This window comes from Alosa pseudoharengus, unplaced genomic scaffold (genome assembly GCF_046254945.1).
Source record: "Alosa pseudoharengus isolate Yale_2024_CS ecotype anadromous, Long Island Sound unplaced genomic scaffold, YU_APseudo_1.1 YU_APseudo_1.1_scf_15, whole genome shotgun sequence".
Classification (NCBI taxonomy): domain Eukaryota; kingdom Metazoa; phylum Chordata; class Actinopteri; order Clupeiformes; family Clupeidae; genus Alosa; species Alosa pseudoharengus.
In genome coordinates, this window is record NW_027468620.1 from 31,623,611 (window position 1) to 31,639,439 (window position 15,829).

The 15,829-nt window shown below is 39.8% G+C and overlaps 1 protein-coding gene across 1 annotated transcript in view; it reads left to right on the top strand.

The window, feature by feature from the left end:
* The first annotated feature begins 9,734 nt into the window (after positions 1-9,734).
* Positions 9,735-15,829, top strand: part of ppm1ba (protein phosphatase, Mg2+/Mn2+ dependent, 1Ba) — a 46,127-nt gene continuing 40,032 nt past the window's right edge. The window contains exon 1 of the mRNA XM_076286250.1: positions 9,735-10,128. The gene's annotated coding sequence lies outside the window, so the exon portion shown is untranslated. The remainder of the gene's footprint in view (positions 10,129-15,829) is intronic.

Sequence of the window (15,829 nt, forward strand, 5' to 3'; positions counted from 1 at the left end):
AAGGCTGCGTGCTCAGTCCGCTGCTCTTCACCCTGCTGACGCATGACTGCACTGCAACCTACAGCAACAATCACATAGTGAAATTTGCTGACGACACAACTCTGGTGGGTCTCATCACCAAGGGCGACGAGACTCAATACAGGTTGGAGGTCGACCATCTGACCACGTGGTGCAGGGACAACAACCTCCTGCTGAACGTCAGCAAGACCAAAGAGATTGTTGTTGACTTCCGGAGAGGTCACACCCAACACCTGCCACTGACCATCGACGGTGCTGTGGTGGAGAGAGCGAGCAGCACCAAATTCCTGGGGGTGCACATCAGTGAAGACCTCTCCTGGACCACCAACACAGCATCACTGGCGAAGAGAGCTCAGCGCCGCCTGTACTTCCTGCGGAAACTCAGGCGAGCAAGTGCTCCACCAGCCATCATGACCACATTCTACCGAGGCACCATTGAGAGCATCCTCTCCAGCTGTATCGCTGTGTGGGGCGGAAGCTGCACTGAATACAACAGGAAAGCCCTGCAGCGCATAGTGAACACAGCTGGAAGGATTATTGGTGCTTCACTCCCCTCCCTGAAGGACATTTACACCACCCACCTCACCCGCAAGGCGACCAAAATTGTGAGTGATGCAAGTCACCCCGCTCACAATCTGTTTGATCTACTGCCCTCTGGGAAGAGGTACAGAAGCCTGCGCTCCCGCACTACCAGACTCACCAACAGCTTCATACACCAAGCTGTTAGGATGCTGAACTCTCTCCCTCCTCTCCCCCCTCCACCCTCAGCTACATAACATCCTGGACATTGGACCCACAAATGGCCGCCTGCACCACTCCACTTGCACACTTGTACACTTTGCAACTTGTTGTTGTTGTCCTGGAAACACAACACTTCTGCTGCTCTTACATAACTTGCACCACTATGCCACTTTATTTCTTACTTAGGTCAAACAGAACTACCTCAGCCTCTTATTGGCCTGACTTTGCACTAGTATTTTATTTTATTGACTGTCTATGCACAATTTCAACCAAATTTTGCTGCTCTTATTTTTTTCATTATATGTGCCCTCTTATTTACTTATTTACTTACTTTTTTGTTTACTTGAATGTTATGTTTGTCTGTGGACTTAAAATTGTTAAAATATGTCTTGTCTCCACCGTGGGATAGTGAGAAACGTAATTTCGATCTCTTTGTATGTCTAGAACATGTGAAGAAATTGACAATAAAGCTGACTTTGACTTTGACTTTTTTGACTTTGTATAGAGGGAGAGCAGATAGCTAACAAACGTTCAGAAAAAGTCCTTTTGGCAAATTTGAGGAAAAGTCGGTAAAGGGGTTATTTCACACAATTTGAGGGTGCTGAATTCAAATATTTTGTTTACCAAGCTCAATTTTGAGTTTTAAGCTTGCTAATTAGCATAATTCACATACTTTTTGGTTTTGCCATCAGATATCGTAGGAATTGCAAAAAATAAGGCATTAATATACTCTTTATGTATCAGATATGTTGTAGGACAGGACAGGAATTACCCCAATGACCCTCGAGTAGCAAATGAAAATAAGCTAAAATTAAAATATAAATTGAAATAATAGCTAAAATTCAGTATGACGTTTAGAAGCAAAATAGATTCCTTGATAATAAATTGATAGAATAGTAGGTGACTGCTCATTTTTCTGTAGAAAGTACTTTGTCACTAACTATTATGAACAGTTGTCAGTCTTTACAAATGATTTACACTGTATTTTTTTTTACTGTAAAGGCGACTTGCCTAGTTAAAACATCTCACTGGTGCTCTTTCCTATCATTCAAATTCCAGCCATGCAAAAAAATGGAAGAGTGTGGATGTTTGAGAGTTGCTGAAGAGTGCTATGGAGATTGCATTATTTGCAAAGATCACTGCAAAAACTGCTCATTCAACACTGATAAAAGATGCTCAAGATCTCAAGATCTAGTTATGTCTTTAGGACACCCATCTGACTGCAGCACATTTAAGAAGTTTTTGTATTGTTATTTGGTATTTGTTATGTGGTAGCAAATTATGTTGACTATCAAAGAAATAGACCTAATGTAGGAATGCACACAGATATTGCAACAGATACGTTCAGGCCAATCCAAACTTTTCTCATCTGTTGTTCCTCGTTGGTGGAACACACTGCCAGTTCCTACAAGGGCAGAGTCATCCCTCTCCATTTTCAAAAAACTCCTGAAGACCCAGCTCTTTAGAGAACATCTCCTCTCATAGCACCACTTACAACAAGTCTTGCTAATCCTAGCACTTACCACCCGTCTTGAACTGACACTCAACTGTTTAAAAACTGCACTCACTGATTCACTTATTCTTACTGTACTCTACCGTTTTTAAATTGTCCTAAAATTGTTGAGAGAATTGCTTTAAAACTGTTACCATGTTGTTAGTCGCTTTGGTTAAAAATGTGTCAGCCAAATGTAATGTAATGTAATGTAATAATGGTGTAGGCCTATCTGATTAAGACCCAAAGAGTGGTTGAAACATACTAATTAAATTACACTGGGAGCAAAGAAGACTATCTTTACTTTTTTCCCTTTGCAACTGTCAAAGAAATCCCATAAACACAGGAAGGACTAGGGTAACCTACATCAGATGGCCTAAAGATTAGGCTCTTCTGCATAGCATTAAGTGATTTGCATGCAGTAATTTGAACACTGACTGAACACTAATCTAGCCTACTTTGGCTATTTAAAGGTAATTTATTGGCAAAACATCACACAATATAAATGAACTATAACAAACAATAAATGACTTAATCACACACAAACTACTATTTTACTGACTACAAAAATAATAATTATGTAGGAAGTTTAGAATTTTAAATTCCAGAATTGACCAAAAGTGCACCAAATTCAACACAAATTACTCAATACACTTGGAGGAGGCCTGCGTCCTTTCTTTTCCAGATATTTTAGGATTTTGGATATCGTTTCAGTATCGAGTATCAATATATTTATGGCAGGTATTGTATCGAGGTCATAATTTTGGTATTGTGACAACACTATGCCAGAGCCACTCTGTTTTCTAGATGTCGAGGATCGGAGGCTCTACCACCAACAACTGATGCTGCTCAATGGCATATTAGAAGAGCACATTATCAAGCTCTAGTATGGAGGCAAGCACACATACCAAATCCAGTGTTACTAAAAGTAAAATGTTTTTTACTTGTCGGTTGTTGCTGACGGTAGATGCAGTTCTGCATTAGGCTTATTCCTGCTATCTAAGTTCATGTGTACTGTAGGATATATTCTGAGTTGAAGGTTATCTGTGCAATTTGTTATTGTGATGAAATGCATCCACCACGAGTGATTCACTATGTTAGCAATAAAAATATGGTTGTGTTTTGATTAGAATTTCCGAGTTTATTACATGTTAACTGTATTAATGTTGCCATTAAATATGTTAATAAACTATAGTATGGCTTCTTTAATGCTCAAACATGTATTTAGAAAACACTTTTATTTGGTTTTAGAGATTACTTCTGAAATCAACCCAATTTAGGGAAAAATAAGCTAAAATAATCACTATTTTATGTTAAAATGCTGATTATGTGGCTTAGAACTCAGAACTGAGCTTGGTAAACAAAATATTCAGAATCAGCACCCTCAAATTAGGTAAGACGGGTGGTTTACCAACTTTTCCTCAAATTTGCCGTCAGAAGTTCTCTTCTGTGAAGCTGCTCTCCCTCTAGTATTGGCAATTTCTTCCCCATTTTTGCTTCTTTTCGCTGCATGGCTCTGTCATGACAAATGTCTGAGAAACTCCATCGCTGCCTTGTTCTAGCCGGTGCCTGGTGTGTATGTATATTAAAATGCAGTAAAGCAATTCGTTATACTCGTTTTAGGCTTACTTCCTGACACTGAGGCCGTTGGTCCGCTGGCCCACAGTGCAAGGGTGGTTTTTCCGCTCACAGGTGCTAGGGGGAAGCGAGACGGCCACCATTCAACCTGAAAAAAGTCATATAACCATTCCAATGACTCCGAAGCTGTTAAGTTAAGGTAAATTAAGGTAAGTTAAGCTAAAAAACCTGCATAGTTCGCCTTTAAACCAAGAAACGAACACAAGTAGGCTATACCGACTGCTGTTCCCACTGTTCTGGTGAAGTTTCTTCTTCCATTTTTCATGCCCTGAAGGATAATTCCATTTAATTCTCTTAATCTATGAGACACTGTCGCTATAACTCTATACCTGTAGCTTGTCTCAAGGGGAGATGAGCATGATACCGAGTGTGAACGTATGTCTCATAGCCCATCTCGGCTTGTCCCCTGCACTCCAAAATCTGGCGCTAGTTAGCCGATGCTACCAACAGCTTTTCAATGGTGGTACTTCGGCATCGGGCTAGCCATGCAAATAAATCACTGTTTTACACCATTTACGAGGCTCAATATATCTCCACACTTCATTGGTAGACTACCGTAGGCCCTGACATTTAAAACGAGACATTGAGAACTTTGAAAAAGCACTGGTAGTTTACTTACAAGACGATTTATACAGACAGTATCTCCACGAAGTTTAGCGTTTGCAGCCATCTTGAATTTAGTCACAATAAGTCGAGCGACGAGTAAGAATGAACAGGTATGATAAGGGATCAGATTCCAAAAATAATTCAGTGGAAATGCATGGATTCCAGTTTCTTCCAGTAGCAGCAACTGGAATCCATGCATTTCCACGGAATTATTTTTGGAGATTTTGGAGTGCAGGGGACAAGCCGAGATGGGCTATGAGACATACGTTCACACTCGGTATCATGTTACAACACACTTTAGGTCAATATCACACCGGAATTCTCCTTTAATTAACTTGCGTAGTGTGCTTATGAGGCAATCTGGCCCTGCTTAGTACTCTCAATAAACTACAACTCCCAGTCCCCTCCTGCCCCGCCCCCTGCCCTTTTACAGAAGGGGTAGCTTGAGTTGTTGGACTTTTAGTGGCCCACAAGCAAGCCGAAACAGCTGAAGAGGGTCTTCTAAAAAAACATGAAGATCCCTTAGTGTCCAGCAAAGATTCTAGCGCGTAGCACTCTAGAATCTTTGGTGTCCAGAGCCCTACACATAGTTTCCATGGCAATGAATGGCACTCGCTCAGCAGTCTCCATAGCAATGGCTGTTCAGGAGCAGTTGAACGAGTGCGGAGGCTTGGTGGCGATCAGTCACTTAGCTCCAGTGCCTGGCTAGGCCAAGGGGATCGTCACAAGGAGTTCGTAAATGTGCGTCTGGCCATCTGTCAGGTGGGCTAACACCAAGCCTGAAAGGCACTTCATGTTATTGTGCATGTATACATGAGATGCCAGGAGGTGAGGAGAGGAGAGGAGGGAAGAGAGGTGGAGAGAGGGGGTAGGAAGAGAGGAGAGAGTGAGTGAGGGGAGAGGTGGGGTTGAGAGATAGTGGAGAGAAAGAGGAAAGGACAGAAGAGGGGGAACAGTGAGAGATAGAGAGAGGAGAGGGAGAGAAGGGGGAGTGAGTGATAGAGGAAATAAAGGAGATAGAAAGAGAGAGAGAGAGAGACTGGGAGAGAGGCAGGGGAAAACTGAGGAATTAAAGAAGAGAAAGAAGAATATATAGAGGGAAACCTTTTGAAGAACTTCTCATCTATAATGTAATGTTGCACAAAACAAAGGTTTGGCTTCAAGCAGTTTACTAATTGGATTAGTAAGTTATTATGCACGTAGTCTGACTTGTGTAACTCTTGTGATAGCTGCACCGAGAGATTGGGTATGTAGCTTACTTCGTTACCACCATGTCTACATTACTGTTCTAAATGTCCTAGTTGTTCGTAGATAAATGTGATTTAATATAAACAGCACTCGCCACATTCATAGACTAGGCTACTGTCAATCCATCAAAACTTCGCTGAAATGTTGTGCTCCGATGCTTTCGTTCTTATCCAGAGAATACGGTTATTTTGCTCCTGTGCGACGCTTTCACCCGCTCTGGCTGTATCCTTATTATGTCACTTTAGCATTGATTTCAGAAAAAAGTTTATTACTCAGTCTGTAAGTCAGCTACGAGGTTATGACGCCAATCACACAATGTTTTATTACTCCGGAAATAGAAAAAGTTCATATAAAGGCTTAAAACGCTTCAGCTGTAACGTTATTTGATGTCAAAGTGGCGCCAAAATTGAATGGGCTTCAATGAGGATGGCTAGGTGAACTGGTCTACTATTTAGCCTCAGATCCGCCATAGTGTCTACGGCTACGCTCTCCGAACGTTCGCCTGCCCCCTTGGGCGCATCAGGCCAAAACACAACATGACATGACAAAACACAACATCAACATCAGTTGAGGGCTGCAACTTCCCTTTTTAAATGACAATATCCTGACTGGACTACTGTTGTCAGTGATATAAGTATTTGAAATGAACAGGATTTCTTTATGTCTAGTGACATATCAGGGCCATTTTATGATTAATTGAAATACATTTCCTACATACGGTTCCTTTAATATTAAGTTATTATTCACCACAATTACTTTCAATGATGTTTCAGCGCGACCAAAACTCCACTTACCCTCTCTGTCTCCGGTCCTGTGCTGTGCTGTGTGAGAGGGAAGTGGATACAGTACAGCGCGGAGAAAGCCAAGTGTGCTTCTTTTACTGATATATTTAACAATATCTTTTGCATTCTTAATCCAAACAATGTCAAACTTGGCACTGCACTTACTCGTGCCCCTAGCAAGACACCTGCCACGTTTGAAATCCATCGGACGAACGGTTTGAGAGATTATACGAATAACAGACAGACAGACGTGTCATTCATTTATTTATTTATTTATTTATTTATTTATTTATATATAGTATAGATAGATGTGAGAGTGCCACAGTCATGCAGTGTACCTTGATTATGCTTATGAATACAAATGTTTAGATAGATAGATAGATAGATAGATAGATACTTTATTAATTCCCAGGGGAAATTCAAGACATTTACACATACACATTTCTGTAAATTATAAATTGATTATGTAATCAGCAGTGTTGGGAGTAACGAGTTACAAAAGTAATGTAATTACAGTAGCTAATATATTGCTTTTTGCTGTAACGCGGCAATGTAAGGCATTACAAAAAAAATTGGGTAATATTTTACTCGGTACAAACTTCAGTAACGCGCATTACAATGCATTTTAACCTGAAATTAAGTTGATACATATTCGCAAACAACACTGAGGAGAAAAAATCTGCGCAAATAGCAGAACGTAGCTCCTGTTACTGGTTGAAGATGACTGTGGCTGGCTGCAACTGACTCGATGGACATAAGCCTATACGCTTATTATTTTCAATTTGTCAGAGACAACTAGGATATGAAGAACAGTTAAGTGCACGTTGTGTGTGAAACCGAAAGATCTCTATACCTTTGAGACTTGAGCTTTGAGACTCCTGAACAAGCTGTATTTCATGCAATTATTGCTTTTTTTATCTAAATTTATTCATGTATTTCTATTTTATTTTATTGCTACATATACTTTGGGAAACTTATAACGAGCGGCATTGCCCCTTTGCCATAATGTGCAACGTAACGCATGCGCTATGTGCACACACGCACAGATAGGCCTATATTTAAAAAAATGCATTGACCATGGCGACAAGAAGTCCTCCCTGCGTTGTACCTTTTATCGTTACTTTCAGTTACAATAACTTCGTACACAGAGGAAATAAGCGAACAGCTACATGCAAGGTGCGTGGCACCAGGATAAATTATGCCTATTCAACAATGTCTGATTTCGTCAGGCATCTCCAAACGCACCCAGATAGGTCAGTCACTTAGGCCTCAAAGGTGACAAGCTAATCATCGCAAAGTGTTGTGCTAATGCTGGGAACAGGCAGGGATGGGCAAAAATACATCAGAATGTATTTCTAAATAAAATACCTAATACCCTCATTTTTAATGTATCAAAATAAACTACAAAATACAGTAGGCCTAACCATATTATGTATCAAAATAAAATACTGTATTTTTGTATTTAGAAAATACTCAAAATACTTTTTTCAAGGAAGTATGGAAGCACTGCAAAAAAAGCTTTTTTTTTATCCCAAACATTTAGCCTATTAAAACTATATAGTAAAAAACAATACAATTTGGCCCCTGTCGTATACCGTATGCAAGTTCATGTAGTGTGATCAGAATTAAGAATAATTCAATAATTTACATTTACATTTAGTCATCTAGCTGATGCTTATCCAAATGACTGACAGAGCTTTCAATTAACCACATTATAATCAATAGGCCAAAATCATAATTGTGTATCTGTGCCGAAATTCGTAATTCAAGTCCAGTGCAGAACTGAATACGAAAATCATACGGCTATGTATCTTGAAGTTCCAGTATGTGAGAGATTTGACGTGCCTTAATATCTCCAACCTCAAGTATGCAGCTAATAAGGAAATAGAATTGTTATTTAATTAAACAAGGTGAACTTCTCCCCATTGTGGAATGCAGAAAAGGATGTTACAAGGAAAGGAATTCAAACACACTCAACACCTTACCATCTATTGATGTCATTGTGGTTGAGATATCTGACATTTTTCTGTTAAAGATTGGCATGGAGACAATAGGACATGGTTGCCTTTGTCGGTGTCCTTATGTGAACTTGCACAGGTAAACTTGCTCATCTTTACTTGCGTACCACTTCACACCAGTGCTTCAGACCAGAGCTGATGCTTCAGCAATAGCCGTCACTGAAAAGCTGTAAGTGTTGTTGAACACAGCTGTTCTCACATTAGCTGATTGCGATAAACATAAACCATTGTTGCCTAATTACCAATTATTCATTACACCTGTGTGTAGTATCTACTTTTTTTGTGTTTTTCACATATAGTATTTTGCAGTATTTTTAAAATACAAAAATACACACCAATACAAAATACTATTTTGCATTTGAAACACATATTACATGTTTCAGAAATACTACCCATCCCTGGGAACAGGCAGATTACATCTTTATAGTTGGCCATATGATGACATACTTAGGTTAATACTGTATTTCACCAGTTAGGGCACCAAAATGGCCAGTAGCTGCACTGTGTAGCCTATCTTGACATGTCTTTAAGTTTTGGGTTACAATATACAAGTAGTGGGCTCTCTGTTGATTTTAATGAGTAGGCCTAAGCCTAAAGTTACAGCATTTCTATCACAATTGACCAGACTTTGACCTTTTGTCTTCTTTTAACAAAATTCTGGCTATGATTGTTCCTTGTATTGCATCATGAGCCATCACTGCACCTATTGCATTCTACTGTTGTTAGCCTTAAGCCTAGCTCAGTCATTATGTTGTACCACATCACCCTCCATTAGAAGTGCAATGAGCTGCATTGAGCATAATAAACTGCATTTAGAATTCCAAATCCATATTTCTAGATATTTTGGTAAAAGTAACTTAAAAGTAATACAATAGTAGTGTAATGCCTTACAATTCAGAGACAGTAATATTATAATGTAATGAAATACTTTGAAATGACAGTAATAAGTAATACATAATATATTACGATTTTTAAGTAACTTGCCCAACACTGGTAATCAGTGATATTGCCCAGTAACTGCCCAGTATCATGATAAACAAACGCAGTCATAGCCTATCTTGTCTGTAACCTAATCGACAAGAATAGAAACCAATTTAAACTCACTGCGTTTATGGTTCCTGACAAATGATTGGACATGAGCAAACAACGTCCCGCCCCTTGCACTGGACATTGAGCCCAGGGAGAATTGTGGGTCATCAATGGAGAGACGAAGGAAAGAACGTCATCTGTTTGTAATGACTAGCGACCTAATTTAACTCATCATTTTGCCAAAAATACAGCCATTCTCACAGCTAATGAACCTCTAAACCATAACACTTCAAAGAGTTATTGGTGTGGTGTCAAAAATGTACGAACAACTCCCTGTTCGGAACCGGGAACTGTTTAAGGGAGAATTGGTCGTGTAGAAGCTAAACCTTGATTGCATTAGCTTGCCCGCTAGCTATAACATTAGTTCTGGTTGGCGAGCTCATGTAAAGGTATCTTCATCTACTTGCACGAATATAACACATCCAGTTGAAGTTGTGAAAATACCTCCGGTGGCCAGGGGAGAGGGAAGATATAACTTCATCCTGAGAACGTAAACGTAAGTAGCTAACTATTTCGTTAGCTAGCACGAATTAGCAGCTAGCAATATAGCTAACTCAGTTGTGTTTCGTAACACACTGGCTGCGAAGCAACTGTACAGTAACTCGGGGAATCAGATTCCAGCTAGGTAACTGTAAGCAACTAGTAGCCAATTTGTTGTCAAAACGTAGTATCAACAGACGTGGTAGTCTGTGCTCCCCTCGACGAAACTACTTCTCTGCTAGAATGCTACCCTTAGTTGAAGCCTGTGACACCATGAATTCAATCTTGGCCCAGTAACGTTATACTCAGCTAGCTAGTTAGCTAACATAACAACCTGTGCTAGTATGGGTATCGCTGTCAGTCTACACGTTTGCCTTTTTGCCAGATACATTGGCAAATAGAATGATGTCTCATGAGTTGGTTCGTGTCATATACATGTAATCAGTTTGGTGGCTTTAGGGTGAAATGTTAAATTTGTCTATAATTGACTAATCTGCTATCATTTACTGGATCTAGTTGGCATAAACATGCTTCATAACAGTTTTCAGAAAAGGTAAACTCACATGCAACGTTGCTACGAACATGTTTCCCCTGAGTTCCACAGAGCATTAATCATTAAGGTTAAACCGAGTCTCTGCTATTACAGACCGTGGGTAATGGGTACAGCACTTCAGAAAAAGGAGATGGGAGTTAGGCTAAAGTTAAAGTTAGTAGTAAGGTTTACAAATTAATTTGCAGTGTTTTGACGTGTTTAATTGTACATGTTTGGAACAGTGGGGAAAAAATGCTTAGGAGGCCCCGTTGTCTTCCCCTGAATTTCCAAGTTATCGTGTTATATTGAGCAGCTGTTGTCTGTCCTGAAGGGTTTATATTTGAATGTACAAAGACATTGAGAGAAGCTGAAACTTACTTCCACTGGGTAAGGAGTAGGCCTTTTGGATCTCCAAAGAGATGGCTGAAGGCCTGTGAGATGATCAGCCTTTGTCCTTGGTGATACACGAGCCCTCTGTACTGTATCTCAAGCATATATAGCATACACCATCTTACATTTGTATGTCAATAAAGCCCTTAAATTCAGCATACCGTGAAATGTGCAGAAGCATATTGCCGTGGCGATATTCTCGGAAAGTTTTCCAGGTAATGAGTTGTTGGAGGCCTATTCCAGGAAGCATGAATGAAGTTTACCATGAGGGCAGCATGTAGTCACTACAGAGTAGCAGCGTTGTAGCCTAACAATGAGGTGATGCATACATTGGAGAATGATGTGTTTTGCTTTAAAGCTATCCTGTGTGAATGTAACGGAGGCAGACTGAGCTAGCGTGCTAGCTGCCCGTGTAAATCCTCACAGCCCTAACCTTTAGAACGCTTCTAACCGCTGAGTTGGAAGCCTGGGCTTTTAGCTCAGTGGTTAGAGCGTTCGTCTCCCATGGCGGTGTGTGTGTCAAGGTGGCGGGTTCGAGGCCCGTGAGCGGCGAACGAACCGACCTTGTGACATTGGTGCCGTGACCCGGATGGGAGTGAGGCTTTAGGGAGGTGAGTGTAACGGAGGCAGACTGAGCTAGTGTGCTAGTTGCCCGTGTAAATCCTCACAGCCCTAACCTTAAGAACGCTTCTAACCGCTGAGTTGGAAGCCTGGGCTTTTAGCTCAGTGGTTAGAGTGTTTTGTCTCCCATGCCGGTGTGTGTGTCAAGGTGGCGGGTTCGAGGCCCGTGAGCGGCGAACGAACCGACCTTGGGACATGAACATTCCTCTAGAGCCCGACCGATCTATCGGCGGGCCGATATTACGCATTTTCCAAACTATCGGTATCGGCATAAATAATGGCCGATAAATGAATATTTTAAAAATATTTTAAAAATTATCATGAGTGTTGGCGTTGTATAGTTTGTCCTCCAGAGGGCACTCTACACCGTCCCTACTGGCAACACTCGTGTATAACGCGCCACACATCCTGCAACCTGCTGATCCAGCCAGATTCGGGCAGAGAGAACCAGTTATCCGCGAGTGAGATCATCAGTGAAGTGTGTTAATGGTGATTTGGTCACGAGACATACATTGCTTGAAATAACAATTAAAAGAACATCCCTATCAGTTCTCTTAACTCAAATAAGCATGACAAAATGCGTGAAAACAATGTCCAGTTTTGCTGCTGTTAAATAAGCCGGGAGTGAAGCGGAATTAGCTAGTAATTACGTTACGTTGTTACAGTGTAGTTGACTGTCTGTCCTTTTAACTTTTGACAATGTGACTGAAGATGTATTTCTTTAATAGCGTGACAGTTATAGCAGTGAGACGTATCATCTCTCCCCGGCCTGTTATTTAAAAAAAAAAAAGCGTATGTTTTACAATTTGCAGTATGACGTTATCCATTGCTAAATTAGGGCTCATCATAGACTAGCTAACCACAAAGCTAGCTAATGCTATGAATATCAGTGGAAGACCGCTAACATTAACATTAATGAGCTTGGAAACCGCAACGAACTTATTCTGCCTAAATAAAGTAATGATTTATTACTAGTATATCTGTAGTTACAGTCCCTGCATTGTAAAATGTAAATTAGACGTGAGAGGAGTGAACATTTAGACATAGAGAAAAAGTATCAAACGTAGCTTGTGCAAAACGTAGCTTGTTCATAAAAGTTAGCTTTTCTTTTACACGTGTGTGAAATCCAATGACACCAAGTGTGCGCTTCAGACTGTCGTTCAGCCGCAGCAGAGTTACATAATGGAGTTACATAATGGATACATAAAATCACTAAATAGTATGTTTTAAAAGGCAGGCAGCAACTGATGATTGAAAATGGTTTGATGTAGCTTGATGGAAATAATTTTAAAAGTGCAGATAAAGGGATAAGCAAGCTGACATTGTAATTATAAGGTAGCTTATAAGGCAATAGGGACTAATTATTACACACGCACACTCAAACATTTAAGAGTGACCTTAATCTTGTTTAATGATAATACAAATGATGATGATAGTAATAATGTCATCATTATTTTTTGTAATTGTTAAGTCTTAGTTCAAAGTTATATTTATGAAACTTGTTGTTGTTATTGTGTTTTTGTTTAAAAAACTAAGTTTCATATCTTAAGTTTCTATTTTTATAAATTTTATTTATCAGAACTTTAATATATTTTGATGTTCCTCTGTTCCACTGTGACAATATTATTTAAAAATAAACAAGTTTGTTTTTGAAATGCATTATCATATTATTTTAGTCAATACTCATAAATAACTACAAATAACTAATGTTAGGGAATCTGTTAATGTTTTGTTGCACGTTTCTGAAAAAAAAAAATATATATCGGCCGATATATCGGAATATCGGATTTTTAAATCAACAAATATTTGTATCGGTATCGGCCTTCAAAATCCTTTATCGGTCGGGCTCTACATTCCTCTCATCAAGCTGTGAGATCACAGATTGCAACCAACTTTATACTTCTCTCTCGCCCCTAGCTTTCCAAACTCTTAGTACAACATACGGTAGCCCTTACATTTTTATTTGAGTACAACATGCAACTACGAAAACATACAATGACACACACCCTCTAAATATTTCTCAAGTAGCCTATGTACAGACTCTTCCTTATTAGCCTATTTCAATGTCAGTCATGCAAACGACAGCAGCAGGCATGCCATGATGTATGGAAAACTGAGGGCATATTCAGATTTACAAAGTAGCCTGAATTAGTTAGCCTACAGCACTGTTTCCTAAAGTGTGGGCCGTCAAGGAGAGGTAAACTGCGTTCAATATATATATATATATATATATATATATATATATATATGTGTGAACTTTGACAAAAAAAAGAGGACGAACAAAATCGACACCCCCCTCCCCCTGTAAAACTGGCTGTATCTTGGAAAGTATTGATCTTACATAAGAGTAATTTTACAGTGTGTCTCCTGGGTAACATAGGTACACCTGGTAATTTTTTTGAGACCTAAGTGCGTGGGCCCTGGTTGAACTGACGTGGAATGACCCTGAAGTATGTTGTAATGAATAATGGCGTGGTGATAGTAAGGCAGAAAAATTGTAAGTAAAGCTGTTAATGTCTCAAGCAAATAAGATCACAGTGAGCCAGTGAAGAACAGGACTTGTACGAAGTACTGTGATGACCACCGTTCAGAGTTGTGAATACTGGCAGCGTGGCCACATCATTTAACATACACACACACACACACACACACACACTCACACACTCACTAACACGTAGACACACTCAGATTGTGTTTGTGTGTTTGTGAATATGCATGATGTTAAATGATATGGCCATGCTGACAGTTAAATGTGAGAAACGTATGCCAGTTTTCGGGCACTACCAGTATAAGTATATACTCTTTTGATCCTGTGAGGGAAATTTGTTCTCTGCATTTATCCCAATCTGTGAATTAGTGTACACAGCACACAGTGAACACACACTGAGGTGAAGCACACACTAATCCCGAGCTGGCTGCAACAACAGCGGCGCTCGGGGAGCAGTGAAGGGTTAGGCTCAAGGGCACTTCAGCTGTGCCTACTGGTCGGGGTTCGAACCGGCAACCCTCCGGTTACAAGTCTGAAGCGCTAACCAGTAGGCCACGGCTGCCCCTACCAATATGGTGGTGCAACCTGGTGGACACTTTGAGGTCACCTTCCCCACTCTATGTAGATATAAAGGACTCATTCTAAGCTTTTAAGAATACCTCGATCTCTTGGTTATAGTAATTACACAGTAATCAGCACATATTTATGAACACTATATTACATTTTTGGTAATTAAAAAAAAAAAACCCTGGACTAGGGAAGGGAGGGGAGTGGGAAAGACAAAGCCTCCGCCATGTTCACTGTTATAGCGTGTGACCTGATCAGTCAGTCACAGCGTAATCTGGAGGTTTCCTTCAGAGGGCTCCAGAATTTGCTGATGCTGTGTAGCCAACACACACACACACACACACACCCACACCCACACCCACACACACACATTCACTGACACATGTGTAGACACACTCAGATTGTGTTTTTTTTTTTTTAGGGCAATCAAAATAACTTTGATTAATTTCAATGAATTAATTTGAGAAAAAATAACTGATTAAAAAAATTAGTGCAGATTAATAGATTCTGTATGACCTTTGACCCCGAGTTCTAGTCAGTAAAAATTAGACTGTAAAATGAAGGAGAGAAGAAAACGTGCTGCCTGGATCATTGATTGGAACATTTACTTTTAAAAAACGGCCCCTGTAATGTCTGCAGCAAGGAATGTGCTCTATATACATCAATGCAAAGAAATAGGTGTTGACATTGAGGGGAGTGTTAATTTATTTTCATTGTGTCCCCTAGGTCATATCTGTGGCCTGAAATGCCTTGTATGTGATAATATATCATAGATTATTATGGCAATTATTTGAAGAGTGAAAATAATAATAAAAGAGTTTTTGAAGTCAATGTCACAAATGCTGATTATTCAATGATTCATTTGAATTTAAATATTTAAAATACTTTCACAGCAAAAATTATATATGCGATTCATTTAGATTAATTAATCACAGAGTATGTAATTAATTAGATTAATTATTTTAATTGATTGACAGCCCTAGTTTTTTTTGAAGACCTGTTGTAGTTACTACTGTTGCCAGTGTGCGCACCCACTGCAGAATATTTTCAGTTTCACATGTTAAATCACGTCACCCACCGCATGTCCTCATTGGTCACCCTCCACGGCCTGGGGTCGTA